The following is a 17,400-nucleotide window of genomic DNA, read 5'->3' on the forward strand; positions in this document are numbered from 1 at the left end:
AAATTTTTTTAAACATTTCTACTGATATATTTATTTTTAAATCTATACAATTTATACCAAGAAGTCAAAGGTCAGTCAACTCTTTGATAAAGATTAGTAATCAAAACAAAAGCGATTCTGAAACTGATACAGCATCTTCAAATCTGCTGTGGTGCCAAAATGTAAAATATAGATACTCTGAGAATGAGGAATTCAAATTTTAAAGATTTGCCATAAAGAGAAAAATTTCCCAACTTGGAAACCATGCCCATCAATAGCCTTGATTTATGTATAACATACACATGTTCTGTATTTAATAGACAACTATGCTGTTATAAATGCATTTATATAGTCAATGTCATGGGAAAAACCCCATCAGTTATTCTAAAGTAGAGAGCAGATTATAAAATAGGAAAGCAGATTATAAAGTAATATGCGTTCTGTAATCCATATATGAAAACTATAGCTATATTTTTATGGTTATATATGCAGAGAGATTAGCTAAGCACAAAAATGATGGCAGTTTGGGTGGTGGTATACTGGGAGACTTTAATTTTGTTCCTTTTTTATTTTGTCCACTCGCTTTTTTTTTTTTTTTTTTTTTTTTTACAAATCTCTATACATTTTGCTAATGTACATTTATTTTGAAAAGACAAAAAAACTTAAAGATTAGCTTTGGAAAACAAGTTGTGCATTTATGCAGAATTATATATCTGTATATTGTTTTTCTGCAGTTGCTGGGTGTTGAACTACAACTGGGTTTCCAGGAAAGATCTAAGTTCTCTTTTGGAATATTAACACTATGAATATGTTTTACCTCTTAACTACACACACACACCATTTTAAGGTATGAAGAACAGTTTAAAAATGTCCTGTACCTCATTAGAGGTGGATTGAAGCTGTTTTATTCTAGTGGCTAATTGATAGACCTTTTAATATCATCTCAGGGTCAAGAAGCCAAATATATTATTCCAAGTTCTGAATAGCTTGGTAACCTTTGTCTTTCTTTGTGTGAAAAAGAGAACTGTGTCCATCGTGGAAGAAAGTGTGATCTCTGGAACAGCAATGCAAGCGAAGCAGGATCATAGACAGTGGTTTGGCAAATGTTAGATTATGCTCTGTGTCATCACTTCTTGTGTTTCAGAGGGATAACATTTACCTCTGTTTTCCCCACATATGCTTCTAATGCTCCTGCTTTCAATTCTAGGCTAGGTTTTGAAAAATTAAAAACATCTCTTGTGGGTTCCATAGGAGACTGCAAACGCTTTGTGTTGAAGCAGGTCCTGGAGGGGGTGATAACATAGGCTGGGTAGAGAGGGCCTGCTGCTGGGCATCCTGCCTCCAGCCCTGTTCTGCATCAGAAAAAGTCCTTGCATCTGTGCTCTGCTGGCTGCCTGGCCTGCCTCAGCCACACCAAAGCACGGATCCCTCTGGGCAGAGAGGGCAGAGGAAGAAACACAGTGCTCTGTGGGCCAGGAGGAGAAAACCCCCAAATATTAAGGATGTGTCTGAAAAAATGGTATATCTATCCTAAGAGATGCTGAAAAGAAATACGAAATTTAGTCAGCAAACTTTCTTGTCTCCTGATGCTCAGATCTTTCAGTGACAGGTTTCCTAACCTTCTCTTTAGCTGTTTCTCCTATTTATTCTTTTTGTCCTTCCTCTGATTCATGCTTCTCCATGAAAGTACCACACACATTCATTTTTGAGGAAATTTCTTGGTTTGCATTTTCAGCAAAGCATCTTTGTGCATGTGCAGGCCAGTGTTCATTTGTGGTCTGCCTGTGAGAACTCCAAGGGTTCGTGGAGATAATTTTCTCATCCTATACACAGCCTACTACAGAAGAGACATGGCTGTCATCAAGGGATCTGTGCCATCAGAACATTTGGTTTCTAGTCTCCCAAATCCTCTTTGTTTTTGATCGTGACATTTCTTCATGCTCAGATGCATACGTGATGTAACATTCTTTGTTGATGTTCTGAAATGTGTTTTAGAGTTATTTTGGCTTCGCACAAAATAAGAATGGGGCTCAAAACTTTCTGGTTGAAATGCTAATCTTTGGGGCTTTTTCTTTTCTTTTTCTCCTGCTTTTTGGTACTATGCATATTTGTAAAGCTTTACACCCAAGAATGGTATGTAATGGACCCTAGATTGTTTTGTTGGAAACAGGGCAAATAAGAAGTCTCTCTAGGGGATTTGTGGGCCTTTATTGTGGTGTGGGAGTATGCCCTAAAGGGGAGCTCCTCACAGCCTAATTGTTGACGAGTGATGGAAGTTCAACAGCACGGAAACTCTACTTCTCACTCCAGCTAAAAAGGTGCTTATAAAGGTAGCTGGGCTATTTTAGCAATTTGCCTTATTTTGAAAATCCAATTTGGTAGCTTCATTAAAGGGCACTAATTTAGTGTCTTAGGGGAATATATGTTTAAAGGAGCTTGTCAACAATCTTAGATGTTTGCCAGTGTATAGGTGAGCTCATTTCCCCAAGCTGGGGTTACCCGGTTACATGCATGCTCCTTGATTTCAAACATAATACGAAATAAATTCAAAAGCCCTCAAACCAAAAGAGTAACAGCACCACTCCCTCTGTCCCAAGTACCGCCTCCCATTCCTCAGCGTAGGGTGCTCTTGGAGCATAAACACATCTGCAATTGACATAGTCAATCTGTCACCTAGAGGTCTAATATGGAGGACAAAGGTTTTAGTTTAGTGATAGTTAATATATGACAATCTAAGGGCCTTAAAGCATGATAACTGTTTTAAATCGTTTAAAAAAATAGAAAAACTTTCTGAACACCTAGAAGAATCACTCATTGCTCACTGCATGCCTGATACTCCCAAGGGTATATTTCAGTCCCACATTGGGACAAAAATTTTAAAGTTGAGTAGCTGAATGCTAATTATCTACATAGCCTCAAATAAACTTGAGCCTTCTACAGTTCCCACTATGTTGACAAAATATTATGAGAAAAGATAGAAAATTTAGTTGAAGCAAATTATTCTTCTTTGGGATGCTTTCTTTGAAAAATAAAGCTTAAAATCCATGAGATAATACAATAAATATTGTCATCAAGTTTGTCAATACGCAGTTAAGCTATGAAATCACTGTTTTGTTCCTTCACATAGTCACTGGAGTGTGTACTAAGAATACTGAGTTCTCCCTAGGTATAATTTCTCATCCAGTTTATAGGACTGGGTTCCATTTAAAAAAAAATAAACTATCTGAGTGAATTCTGATTTTTTTTTTGTAGAGACTTTGTGTTATGATCAATCTGCTAAGGTTTCCTGTTAATAGATTACCTGTCCAACCATTCAGGAGATGCCGAGATGTAGTTCTGTCCAGAAGAGAAATCAAATACGCCAACTTTCTTCCTATGCAGTCTCAATTTCCCTCAAAGAAAAATAGGTTTTTCAGAATGACTTGAGATGAAGGGAAGGGTAGTAAATTAGAAATGCTTTCATAATTTTCCTTTAAATTTTGTATGTTTGGAAGGAAGGAGAAAATACTTGTAAAAAAGCACTTCTGGAGATGACTATGTGGAAATGATCAGGATGTAGATCAAAGTAACAGTTTTGAATTATTTGGGTTTGGTTTGCCTGAAACCTCATACAGCAGATTCATTCTTATTCTAGTGAGAGCTGAACACCAAGGGAGACAATTTCGAATAGTTGGAAAATAATTACCTACTCATCAAGGGTCGGTACAACCTCATTCCATTTTTATAGTAGTTTCTAGAAGTACACATATCATTTATTTGAGATTTATAATCAATATCTTAGCGTATATGAACACGGCCATAGCTGTAGAAATCACATTTCTATAATAATGCAAAGGCATTTATGTTAATAAATCTGTTTGTAATCTCTGTCATTATGGTTGGGTGTCAATAAGTGAAACTAAAAGGATGTGGAAAATTTCATAACATGTTTTATGCTAGTTATTTGTTTGTTGTCTATTCATGGGGTTACTAATTACAACTGGTAAAGGTTGATTTTCTCCTCTTCAGTTTATTGTGGGATGGGGCGTTCATTTCGCCAGATACACAGTTATTCAGTGTCTACATTTTAGAAGCTGAATTGCTGGATATAGTCAAAATGAGCTTTGGCAATTCCATGTGTGAGTGTACAACTATAATTTTGCTGCACATTAATAACAACCTTGCAAAGAAGCCCAGAATCGAATGCCTTGCTCTCAGCTGGGAGCAGAAAGCTAGAGTGGTATATCTTGGCTGGTGACCTATAATGTTGGAAAAGTAGGCTCTACATTCACTCAGAAGGAGTAGGTGGAATTTCGGAAATTTATTCACTCTCCTTCACTACGCCTTTTCCTTTTTTTTTTTTTTTTCCTTCCTTGTAGTGTGTTAGTGAGTGCTCCGAGACAATGAAAAAAACAATGAATTACAGACAATAAAAATAGTGCATCTCTAGAACAAGCGGTAAAATCAAGGCTTTTATTTCTTCAGGTGTCAACTCTGTTCCTTCCCCAGGTCCTACCCTGCCCAGGTTTCTGTGGCACCTCTGTGATTCCAAATCAGCGATCAGGTGGGCAGCGGTCTGGGCAGTCACCCACAGGGAGTACACTTGGTGCTGCACGCTCGGACTTTCAGTCTTGCTCAAAGCAAAGAATCTCCAAGAGCGCTGAGGCTACGGATTCATTAGGGTGGGGCGAGGTGTTGTTATTGTGGGATTGTCTCTGCAGAGTTGGCCTGGAGAGTGAGCGGTGGAGGGAGTGGAGCAAGGCTTCGTCAAGAGTCCCCAGGAGTCCAGGGGCGCCCCCCAGACGGGTACGCTGGAGGGCCTGGGCACGGGGGACAAGAGAGAATACATGCCTGCTGGCTGGGAGCAGGGAGGCGGTGTGGCGGGGCAGGGGGCAACGTGCCAGTTTTCTTTCTGATTAATGATGCTCACGCTGCTGCGCGTGGCTCATGCGCTTTGTCTCCAGCCTTAGGGCTGGCGGAGAACGGCCCAGGGAATGAGTGGTACCGCGGGCGCCCGGCGCACCCAGCAGGTGCCATCACTCTGGATGGGCCAGTTCTGGATGCTCCCAGTGGCGCAGAGGCGGCGACGCTGGCAGGCGTCCGGCTGCGGCCACCTCCCGGGTGTGGCGGGTCTGGGGCCCGGGGTCTCCGGCCAGAGCAGCTGTGGAGCCACGTGCAACACGCGCGTTGCCCTCAGCCCGGGCGGGGACCGGACGCATCCCGAGCTGCGGGGAGGAGCCGGGCGCCGCCCCCGGCGGCAGTGCCAGCCGCGTGGGAGGGCACGGACCGGCGGAGGGGCAGACGACGGAGGCGGCCAAGCGGGAGGAACGGGACCGAGGGATCGACCGAGGCTGGCTGGCTAGGGGTGGGACTGGCAGAGCTACGGACAGGTGGGAGCAGTCAGACAGCCTGAGAGAGGGAGACCAGAACGCAGAGAGCGAGAGCATTAAGTAGGCAGGGAGAGGCACACAGAAAGATAGACAGCAACACTCGCGTGCTCCCTCCCTCCACACTCCCTCCTCTTACCGAGCGAAGCGGCCAGGGGCACAGAGTGGGAGAGGACTGTGGGCACAGAAGACCGGAAGAGGGACGCTGCATTGCTGGTGGGACGGAGGGATTCGGACGGACGGACAGACCAGCGCACAGACTGGCAGCCTGCGAGAGTGGCAGCTTTGAGAGCAGAGCGCAGGAAAGCGAGAATCCCGCGGCGAGCTGCTAGTCGGACCCACAGACGGTCGGACTGACAGACGTGCAGACGGACAGAAGAGCAGACAGGAGGCGGGGGCGCGTTCACTCCCTGCGGCCAGCTGGGCAGAGAAGGCGGCGGTGGCACCTTCTGAGCGCGTCCGGAGCAGAGACCAGCAGCAGCAGGGGCAGCGGGGACGCAAGCCGCGACCGAGCCGCCGCCGCAGCCCTGGCTGCCACAGCTGTGTGGGATCCCAGCCGACACTGCAGAAAGCTCCTTTTACTAGCAGTTAAATAAATCGACCAAAAACAAAACAAACAAACAAACCCAACAACAACAAAAGCCAAGCCAAAAGCCAAAACAAACAAATCCAGCCAAATCAATCATTGAGAAACAATAATATTAATAAAATCCAAAACTAAATCAAACCAATCAAGGCACCAAGACGCAGGGGGGATATCCACAGTTCGATCAAGGTAATAATCAAGGTCTTCCGACGTGAACATTGCACGCCTTTTGTGGATTTTTAGAATTCCTTCTTTCTTTCTGCCATATATCTGTCTGTTTCTTTTGAATTATTTCTTGTCTGTATTTCTTCTTCGTGTTTGTAGAAAGCTGATGTTGTTATACATGTATTGTGTTTTTTATGTTTCGTCAAGGAGGGATGGACGCTCCTTCCCCCAGAAAAGACAGAAATGGAAAGCTGGAAGTTGGCAATGATTTTCATCAGAGAAGTCTACAGTGATTTGTATAGGCTTTATGGTAGAAAGTTTGCAATGCTCTTTTTGAAAGAGACCTATTGAAGAGGTAGAAAGTTATACTCTGTTTGTTGTCCTGGAAGGATTGGGGTCCTAGGTCCCAAAGGGCTCAAGGGGAAGAATAGAAAAGATGTTCAGTTTTATTTTTACATGCATGAAATCTGTGCTTCATTGCAATCGCCAATTTACTCTTTTCTGTCTCAGGTTGTAGATATGGTGGTAGAATTGAGTTGAATTAGGCAGGTGTTTAGAAAGTTTCTTAGGAATAGGAATTAACTCATTCAATGTTTATGCATAGAAATATAGCTGAGGTGGATGTGGTTGCTGTCAGCTATTCAGGTTTGCTACCTGATCACCTCCTGAAGATGTAGGATAAGGACAGAATCCAAGCCTAAAAGAAAAAACAAGGAGAGAATTGAAAGTTATAGGGGTGGGCAGTTAAGAAATATAAAAGGCTGGTAGAAATCATTTTCCTAAGAATGTGTTTAGAGTACAGATATTGATTTTAATCTTTGATTTCTTTAAGTTTTTTGATGTTTGATTTTCTACCAGTATGACACTCAGCCTCTCAAAACAAGAAGGACATTCCCCAAAGTTGAAATGAATCTGTATAAGATTTCATTCAAATGCAGAATAAATTCAAATGATTCCTAACCCCTCCTCATCTACTTTGGAGATAAAAACTGCTATGATTGTTTTAAGTAAACAGAGAAGTGGAGATGACAGGAAATCATTTTTCATTTGTTAAAAATCAGAAAACCTTTGACACACTTTTAGATAAATACACCTACTCCTTTGATCCTTTGTGTATGTATTACCACAGGGCTTAAATATCTTAATAAGATTTTAGTTAATGTCATTTTCATGAAAGACAGTCATTTGGAAGCCAAGAGCTCTATCTATGTTTTGTTCAAATAGCCGAGTAATCTACTATCTTGGCAGTAATTACTTCTGCTGCATTTCTAATGTGAATTGCATGTGAGAGCTTATGAATACACTCTTTTCAAGTGTATGTGGGTTTTCAAGGTATGTATTTGTGTTTGATCCTATATTTCCTTTGTTATAACATTCTGCTTTTCATCACTTTGACAGAAGATTTGTAAATTTTCTGGAGAGTGAGTTTGGGTATATGCTTTGAGGAATATGCTTCCTCATTACAAAAGATATGGAAACATAATTGATTACTACACTTGCTTATCAATAGTATTTTGATTTTGTTTAAATGAAATGTTTAAGATACGTGGATTGCTATGCATTCATGTTTTAAATTTATCCTCTCCGGGCATGATTTATGCCATTCAATAATTAAAATAACTAAGTTACTTTAGAAAAAGTGCCTATTAAACAGAGTACTTTGTTTAGAGGACGTATATTTAAATAAACTTATACAGCTAAAGAAACTGACTTTCACTTCCTCAGTGACTTAATTTCACTACATGCTGATTTGTCCTTTGCAGTATTTAGCTCAGACCAAGACAGAATTGTATGTGCTATTAGATTTGCAAATTGCTGATCTCCCAGTGACTTTCCCTCTTAGATCCCAGTTGAGTATGGTTACCTTGAGAACTGTGGTATTAGCTGTGTTAGAGCATGCTCCACTGGGGAGTTCTGTGCAGTCTATTTTTAATGCTATTTAATGAAGGAGCGAGTGCCTCACTCAGCAATAAAAGAAGCATGAGGGAAGACAGAGCAGTGCATGGTTATGGATACTGGACAAGGATATTTGGAAAGGTAAAGGCTGACCATTGGATATGGTAATTTTAATTAAGTCCTAATATATCGTATGAATGGAAATATGGATTTTTGTTAGAGAATTATACATGAATAGTTCAATAGGTGTTTTCGTAAACCTCTTCACTAGTTCTTAGAAAGAAGACTCAATAATTTGAGTTTTTAAAACTTGAGGGACATACTAACCAGGGAGTTCCTGCATGCAGACTATTTTTAATACAAGCTGTCATATTCTTGGGTGGTGAGAAGTACAGAAATAATTTCAAATTCCTAAAATATTGTTAGGTGAAAGGTTTGGAGCTTGTAAAACATTCTGCGAATAAAACAACTAACATGCTTCTAAGATACTACAATAACCTGAAGCTCTGCCTTGTGAATTGCTTCATTTTCTTTTATGAACTTGGAGTCTAGGTCCAGAATTGTCACAACTAAGAGAAGCAGGAAGTTTTGATTGGACTTGATAGAATATTTGGGGTGTTTTCTCTCCTTAGAATCAAGATAAGCCCTACAGATTATCTTACTGCAGGCTAAATATTTTAAAAATATAAGTAGCAGAGGCAGCACTGGTAACTTTTGTAATGTTACAATAAAGGGCAAAATATCTTAACATTATAGTGTGTACAATGCAAGAAGCCATCTGTCTGCAACATTTGCATATATGCAGAACACCTGTCTTGAGGTAGAAAGTGAGAATGTTCAATCAGAAAGGTCTTGTGTTGATTTTCGTATTAACAACATACTATAATCAGGTTATTCTTTTGTTCAGAGTAAAGCTAATTAGACAAAACGCTTAAGTAGTTTCAAGGTTAATAAACATAAGAGAAAGTAAGCAGTTTCTATTAAATGGGGAAGTTAGTCATATAATTTTTAAATGAAGCTGTTAGAACAATGTGCAAAGTTGATCTGGATTTTTGCCAATTCCTATGAAAAATAATCCCCAGAAATAAACTACTAAGGAAAATACATCACAATGAGTTACTGTGATTTTTTGTTTGTTTGTCTTTTTGACTTAGTTCTAGAGGAGGAAAACAATTCACACTGGCTAAAGTATTTCCCTTAGTGGTCATGCCTTTTGGACCACAATGCTGATACCTTTCTCAAGCTTCTCAAATCAGTGGGCATCCTCATCGGAATTCAATGTCTATTTTGTCTGTGGACAAGATAATGATAAGCTACATAAGTAGAGTGTAGAATGAGTCAGCCACTGAAGACACAATATACAAGGTAGCCAGAAGTGAATATGCTTGAGAATTCTCATTAGTGTGAGGAGACAGTTTGAAGTCCATAAGGTTGGAAATTGCAAATTAATCATTTGTATATAAGTCAGTTTAATTCAGATCTGCTTTGTGACAAGGTTAGGAGAGAATGTGGGGCTTAAAGGTGATGTCGACAATGAAAGCCATTTCTTCTTATGGTAAGTACTGGCATCATTCTAACTGGTATCACATGGTAGTAGGCTATTTAGAAATTTGTGAATCTCTAATCACAAAAAGAATTGACTTCCTTAAAAATATATTATATCACCTGGAAAGTTCTGAATATATTTTAAGTCAGCGATGATGCATTTGTAAAACATATACTTCCTTTCTTTAGACAAAGGATCTTTATGATTCTAGAAGCTCTACATTTCTGTGGACTTGCATTTTATTTTTTATTCTAGCATTTTATGTTAAATATGATAAATGAATTTCAAGCAGCAATGTAAGCAAATGCTGAAGGACTGTTGAAGGAAACAGAAAATATTAACAAGATGTATCTGTAACTAGATTTGTTTGCTTAGGGTGTCTTTTCTTCTGAGTATTAGTTTCCTTTAGGTAGCTTTATGCCAAGTTCTAATAAATTATTTGTAGTGCCTTAGTCTTATAATTTAATTAATTTTGCTCATCTTGGATTAATTTTGGCCCTAGATATTGAAGTACATGTTACTTGTATTTATATCATAACCAATGATCTATGAGGATTAGATATGAGCTGAGATATGAAGTATTTAAATTATACACATAATATGTTTCATTAAGAATAAAGTGCATGAGAAAGAATATCTGGTTCATTCAGCAGTTTTTAAATGTCTGGTAACATTGTTATCTTATAGTCTCAAAATCTTCTGTGGTCTGAAGATATTTTCTTTAGGCATGACATGCTCATATAACATTTTGAACGCACCTTTCTCTAAACTTACCGAGACATATCTGTGCTTTGAGAAATAGCTATGCAGCAAACCAAAAAAGTGAATTGAAATAATTACATCAAGACAATGGAGGGGATATTGCAAAAACAAAGGGGTTTGTTTGAATGCATCAGATTGCTCTCTACTTTCAGACTGAATCCTTAGCATCATATTATGCTCCTGTTTTTTAGTCACCAGTATAGATCCTGGAATTGCCAGGTGGAGAGAATGTTAATCACTGTCCATGGTCACAGTAGATCAATATTTTTAAATATGTTTACATGCTTTGCCCAAAGAAATGTCTTTTGGCAGTTGTATAACCCCCATTTAATATACCTTTCAATGTGACAGGTTTAGAAGATTTTTGTATACGTTTTGTAATAAAGTGATATATATTAGGATACAATTGTAATTGTGACATTAAAATGTTGAAGCATTAGAAGCATTAGTCCAAAACTGTCTCATTCAAGGAATATATTTATAATTTTTTATCAGTCATAAATTCATACATTTTAAAAGTAATATACATTATAATTGTTCCTGTTATCTAGCAAAAGAAAATCATTTCTTTTTATCCAGATAAAGAGGGCAAGTGTCCACTAATAATTATCCCCTCTAAAAACAGGCCTTTTACTACATTCTCACATTTCACACTACTTCAAGATGATACAATTCTTAAATTAGAAATCCATTATGAATAACACACAAAATATTAAGATTTTGTTAACAAAATCCCTTCTGTAAACATTGGTTTTAAGATAATTGCAAATAAAATTTGTTTTTAGTTTAAGGGAAAGATTCAAAATTTTTAACAAGAAAACAATTACGTCACTTTTTATTTCAAATATTCCAGCGAATTTTCTAGAGTTTTCTGGTATATTATGGGTAATGTTTCTATGAAGAATTGTAAAGTGTAATATATGATCTTTTTTTCTGCAGCTTTTTCATTGGAAACAAATTCACAAAGCATATCTACCTAGATAAGCCTAGTCATCTCTCACTGATACCCACACAAGTTAGGAAATAATTCCTTGTGGTAGGGACATTTAAAAGAACTAACTAGTTCCAAATTCAGTGCTGGAACTCTTAATAATGGATAAGCATTCTTTTACATTTGTGTTATCCTTGGTTGCTTCTTTATTATACACTAAATACTTGAGATAAGAACAAGAACTCTCTCTAGGGAAACAGAAACAAGAGAAGTGGTTTTCATATACTTAGCAGATTTCCTTTTAATTGCTAAGATACAATACTCATTCAGAACATTCTAGTCTATTGGATCATACACTAAAAAAAAAATAGTTTATCCATGTTGATATATTTTGGTCTAGTTGAAATTGAGAAACAACAAGTGAGGTAAAAAATTTCAACATCTTTAAAGAACAAAATTGAACATCAATTTCTAAAAGTTTTATGGTCCTATGAATTGTGATAAAATATCCTTTGACACGTAAATCAGAAGGCCTAGCTATCATCTAAATGTTCAGTGATTCAAGTTGCTTTCAGATTATCTCACTACTGTTACATAGACCTAGAAAAATTGAGCCACTGGTCAATAGAGGGTGAAGGAAGAGCGTGTCAACTCACCGAAATTCAATGACTCATCGTAATTGTTTAAATTTTATTTGCCCATAAATTCAATGGAAAAATGGAAGACTAACAAATTTATTTTTCAGCTTTTTGTATGTTTCTAAAACTGCAAGCTAAAGTCCTCACAAAAAGTTCTAACATAGAGAGATAAAAAAACTATACTCTGCATTTACATGTTTTTCTTAGCATTTTGCTTGTTAATATCTATGTAACTTTGGTGGAAATCCCAGCGTTGCTGGCATCAGATTTGATTTAATCATCAAAGAGCTTTTGGACAGAAAACAAGTAGATTTGATGTGAGTATGTGACAGAATCAAGAATTCTGCAGCATTTGTAAGCTTTAACTACTCAATCCTTCTTTAAAACAATTTTTAAATGGGTGTAAAGAAGCTTTTGGTTGAAAATATGGGACTTTATTTTCTTTGTTTAAAGAAAGAAGATTAAGGTTTTTAGTCAAATCATGATTCTTTAAGCCAATGTGGCACATAACTGTATTAAAATTGCTATTAAATTCTGCCAAATTAATTAATTGTTAAGATTCTGCAGTCATATTGGACTACTTCATATATCTAGCCTATAGGAATGATCAAGCTAACACTCTTTGATGACTTTGTTTATATTTTGTTTATTTTAAATTTACTTAGATATGCTGATGTTGTAAGAAATTTTGGAGATTGTCAAACAACTGGCATTGTACTAAATTCAAAAATTTCACAGCAAAGAACTAGCTGGTATTAATGATTCATCATTTTTTTCACTCCCGTGTCATTTAACTTTGGTCACAACACTTTTTTGTGTGGAGATTCAAATTTCTCTCCAACACTGAAATTTTCACGTAATCACTAACAGTGTTCTGGAATGATAAGTTAATCTAGCATATAATCATGTTGCATACACATGCTGCAGCTATCTGCTTACCCTTAGCATTGTTAAGCACTCTGACAACTGAATGCCTTAATCTTTAATTATCATTATAATTGTTGTCTTCAGCCAGAACTATGGATAACTTAGTGTTTTAGTGTTTTGTCATCATCGAGAGTTAGGAGAGTATACATAGCTAATGTGATAGAATGTGTATATTGCAACAAACTTACACATCTTCCAGGATAAGAATACAAATATCCCTCTAATAGGGAAATTATTTTATTTCAGAAATAATTGTAATGCCTGTGTTATTTGTCTGATATAATGTGGGAAGCTGTAGACAGAGATGTTTTGAATTCAGTGGAGCTTCTGATTGAAATTCAGATTAAAAGTAATAGAGAGGTTGTATACCAAAGGTAGGCTAGTAGCTTATCTGAGAGGGAGCAGGTAAATGAGCTGTAAGCAATGAAGGAAGGCTTTACCAAGGAGGCGCATGGCCCTCCACGAGATTCTACAGGTTAGAGAAATGCACAAAATTAGGATTAAAATGAAAGGTCCAGGGAAATAAGGGCTAAAAGTGGTGTATCTGAATCGCATTTTCTGTGACTTACCTTCATAAATATGCAATTCACCACATGAATTGGTGCGTGGTACTGGTGTTTGGTTTCTGGGTCTGAGTAAATAGTGTGACTATGGCCAAAGCTCTAAACCTCTCTGTGCTTCACAGTTTCTACAGTTGAAGTTGTATAGTAACACTGGTCCCAACTCAACAACTTGCTAGTTGTGTGACTTTGGCAACTTAGTTAATTCCTCATTGCTTCAACTTTCTCATTTATAAGGTGGGAATAAGACCTACCTTGCAGGATCAAAGCAGAAACAAAGCACTTGACACATGGATATTATTCACTTAAAAGAAACCACTTTTCTTTCACATAAAAAGTTCAGAAAGAGATTTACTTTTCTTACATTTAAGGATCCCCACCTCCATTTAAGAAAAAAAAATATTTTGGTAATTTTGAATACAGCTCTCCTTCATTGCTATCCCATAATGTTTCTGATGGTTAAAATTGGTGATGCTTGACTCTTTCTGTGCTATGAAATATTGAAGGCCAAGCCAAGGTAGTAACTAATCTCAGAAGTGTTCATTGCATAAGGAACATGATGCTTGACAAGGCCATAATCTTCTGCCAGTTTGTAAGGGAAGAAATGGTCTAATTCAGTTCTCTAAAACGTTAACATATGGGTATTATTTCTCTAGAACATTTTAGTTGTGTAATTTCTACCATTTAAATGGGGTGAATAAACAACCAAATCATTGAATAGGAAACAACTGGAATGAATCCATGAAGGAAAAACCTAAAATCCTGCACTAGTGGATGGGAGCTGGGACTAACAACATATTTGAGGTGACATGAGAGAAACATTTTTCTATTCTGCAACAAAGCAAATGGAGCTTTGGCCTCACCAAGGGGTCCTTGGCACTACCACAGAAGGCTTCAGCTTCCTGTCTCCAAGCACTGAGTGAGCTGTTTGGACAGGGCTGCTGATCTGGCCTCTGATCCTAAAGTATCTGCATTACTTTTGCTGAAGTGAGTCAGCACTGTGCCTCTGTGAACACGGCCAGAGGAGGGAAAGACTTCTCTCGTAACTGAGGTTTAAACAATTGGTTCCCCTATCAAAAAATTGAGAGCCACAGATAGTATTCAACACAGGAGAAGGTGAGCTATACAAAGCAGTAAATCCATCAGATAATTGCATTTTATTTCCTATGATAAAACGGATGTCAGCATTCTTCTGGGGAATAGCCTAATCAACTATTTATCCAATAAAATTTATCAGAAGGTGTCAGAGAATAAATTTATATTTCTTTGCTATCCAAATATTTGTTGGAAAACAAAAACAAGGAAAGTATAGATATATTTTGTTCATATATGGATACATATATATTGCTAGGGTCGACATGCTTACACACAAGTCATTTAACTAACTTACATTAAATACACAAACAAAAGGCCTATTTCCCAGTCCATTTTTCATTGTCCTTAGCAGTTCTTGGCTAGTATAGTGCTTGCATGTGGCAGATATTTAATCAAAGTTTGTTGAATTAAAAATTGACCTTTCTACTGATACTCAGAATTTAAAACCTACTCTAAATAAGGTTTTAATTATATTTTTTCCCTAAAGTTTCAGCTTAAGCAGATTTGATATTCATTTTTTTGAGAGGACAAAAACCTGCCCTTATATGTAGAATTGTAACTGCACTAGCTATTATTTTGGTTCTTACAAAATAGTTTCTTCCTCAGATTTCAGACAACGAGTAGGGATTTTATGGGAATAACAGGGCTCCTAAAAGTTCAATCTGCTTAAACTGACTACAAACATTACTTTTCCATATAAGTGGGAGGGAATTCATTAACACTCAGTTAATATGGTCTTGGAAGAAAGAATGAGGCAAAAGCACGTTTACAAATATTTCCAAATCATTGTTACACAGAGCTAAAGGCAACCCATCTTTACTGGATGTGTGCCTTTGGAGAGATTAACCATGGTGAAGGACACCCAGCATGTGCGGAAGGAATTCACTCCTCCGAAGAACTAAGCAAATAGGCAGTGCTGAATTAGAAGGCAGGGGTGAGGGACAAAGGGAGAAGAGAATATTAACAAATTGGAGACTTTCAGACCCCCCTCCTGCTTTAAGCAGAACAGGTGCCACCAAGCTATAGGAAACTCTTCTCTTCCTGCTACTTTGGAAAAATGACAGGATTAACCAGAGTTAAATAGAAAATCATTTAATCCAACTGGACCATTGAGAACTGAATTAAACGTTTTACCCGATCTATAAAAATAATCTTGTTTGAAAGGAAGGGGTCCAGATGATTACAAATGAAACGAGTTTGCTTTCTTAATTTGTTTCCAACATTTTAAGAAATGCTAAGTGTAATGTTGATGGAATGAACTTCCATTCACCCATCCACTTTAAACACACACACACGCACAAACAAAAAACAAAACCTTATACCTTAACTTAGAGAGAAGAGGAACACGTTATCTTCTCTGAGACTGTGGCAGGCTTTAGAAACATGTAGAAAGCAATAGATTTTGACACCGTTGATATTCTCATCAGGAAGCCAGCAAAATACATTCGAGAACACATTGTTTCAAAGTAAGGGAACTTCCATAGAAGCCAAGTTAAGTAGCCAGCTGAGTTCTTGGGTGACGGCTAACAAGGCTTGTCTTTGCATCAGATATCATTACCATCACTCATTTATTCATTCTTATTTTTCAAGTATTTATTGAAGTTTTCTATGTATTGTGTCTCAGGCTAAATACTTGGGAAAACTTGATGTGTAGGATTTTATAGGCCCTTGGATGAGATGAATGCATTTTAACTTTTCTAAACAATGAATTGAGTAATTGAGAGTTTCACAAAAATCCAAAGTGATAGGTAGACAATATCTTGGATGATAAAGTAATATGAATTAATTCCAACAAATTAGAAAAATCTTTCTTTACTAATAAAGTTAATTAGGTAATCCCTAGAGCATACACTTTGAGGGTAGAAAAATATTGTTTCCAGAAAACAAACATGGAAGAGTGAGCACCACTGAGAAGCTTTGGTGGAGAGGAAAGTTCTGTTGGTGGTAATAGGCCACAAAGTAAAACCAACATTTAGGTTGCTCTCCAACAAGAAAAAACACCATCAACCAAGACAAATGTATATGAAATTAGTATGAGCCAGTCATATTCTCTTTTTCAATCCCATTAAATCATACATTTACTGTATTAGTTACCAGGGCTGCAAGTAAATGGTTGAAATTACATTGGGATTGTGAACTGAATCCACAGTTTAAGGTACCTGATCAGAGTAAAGTATAGAAAATACATGAACCAGCCTACGTATTTAGAATTAAAAATTAGATTTATCAAAAGACAAGTTATTCTTTGAATTTGTTGTGAGAGTCCACATTTGTGTGTTTGAGAAAGGAAACAGGAAAATTATTTCAGAAAAAAATTATAAAATATTATAAAATCTGTTAATCCTTAATAAATTAAAAATAGTGCCTGTGATCAGAGGAAGATGAAATTTAAATAGTTCTGTAGGAAAACCACAGAGGAATAAAAGATTTGATCTGTAGGTCATCTGAAGGATAATCTTTTTTTAAAGAAAAAGATGCACTATTTTTTCATTGGCAGCAAAAACAATTTAGATATTTGGAGGCAGAGAGATGTCTGGAGAAATATATATTGCCTCTGACCTGCCTCTTGTTCAAATACCTTGCTCTGAAATACTGAGAAAGAACCTACTTTTTGAAATTACCTGTAAGCAACAGGATTATGCCAGATGATATCTAAGATCTCTTCCAGTTTATAATTTCCATTATTTAATGACACTTTTTTGTATAATATTCATGCATCCATTTTTATTGGCTTGTTCATAAATGTTAACTATGCTTTGTTCTTTAGCCCTGAAAGTAAGCACTAATGCTACCCAACAGGAGTGAAATTTTTAGAAGGTGCTCTTATCAAGAATAGTTGGTTAAGAAAAGAGAATCTGGGTTCCCAGACCTGGGCGCAGATCCAACTCTGCAACTTAGTAGAGAGTTTCTTAAGCTTTCTAAACCTCAGCTGTTTCATTTCTAAAAGGG

The 17,400-nt window shown here is 37.3% G+C and overlaps 1 protein-coding gene across 18 annotated transcripts in view; it reads left to right on the forward strand.

The window, feature by feature from the left end:
- The first annotated feature begins 4,401 nt into the window (after nt 1-4,401).
- ARPP21 (cAMP regulated phosphoprotein 21) overlaps nt 4,402-17,400 on the forward strand; it is a 157,197-nt gene continuing 144,198 nt past the window's right edge. For 8 of the 18 annotated variants that reach the window (XM_057301659.1, XM_057301662.1, XM_057301664.1 and 5 more), the window contains exon 1: nt 5,257-6,120. The gene's annotated coding sequence lies outside the window, so the exon portion shown is untranslated. The other 10 variants (XM_057301665.2, XM_057301673.2, XM_057301668.2 and 7 more) reach the window with 8 other exon arrangements.

This window comes from Pan paniscus, chromosome 2, assembly GCF_029289425.2.
Source record: "Pan paniscus chromosome 2, NHGRI_mPanPan1-v2.0_pri, whole genome shotgun sequence".
In the NCBI taxonomy this organism is placed as follows: domain Eukaryota; kingdom Metazoa; phylum Chordata; class Mammalia; order Primates; family Hominidae; genus Pan; species Pan paniscus.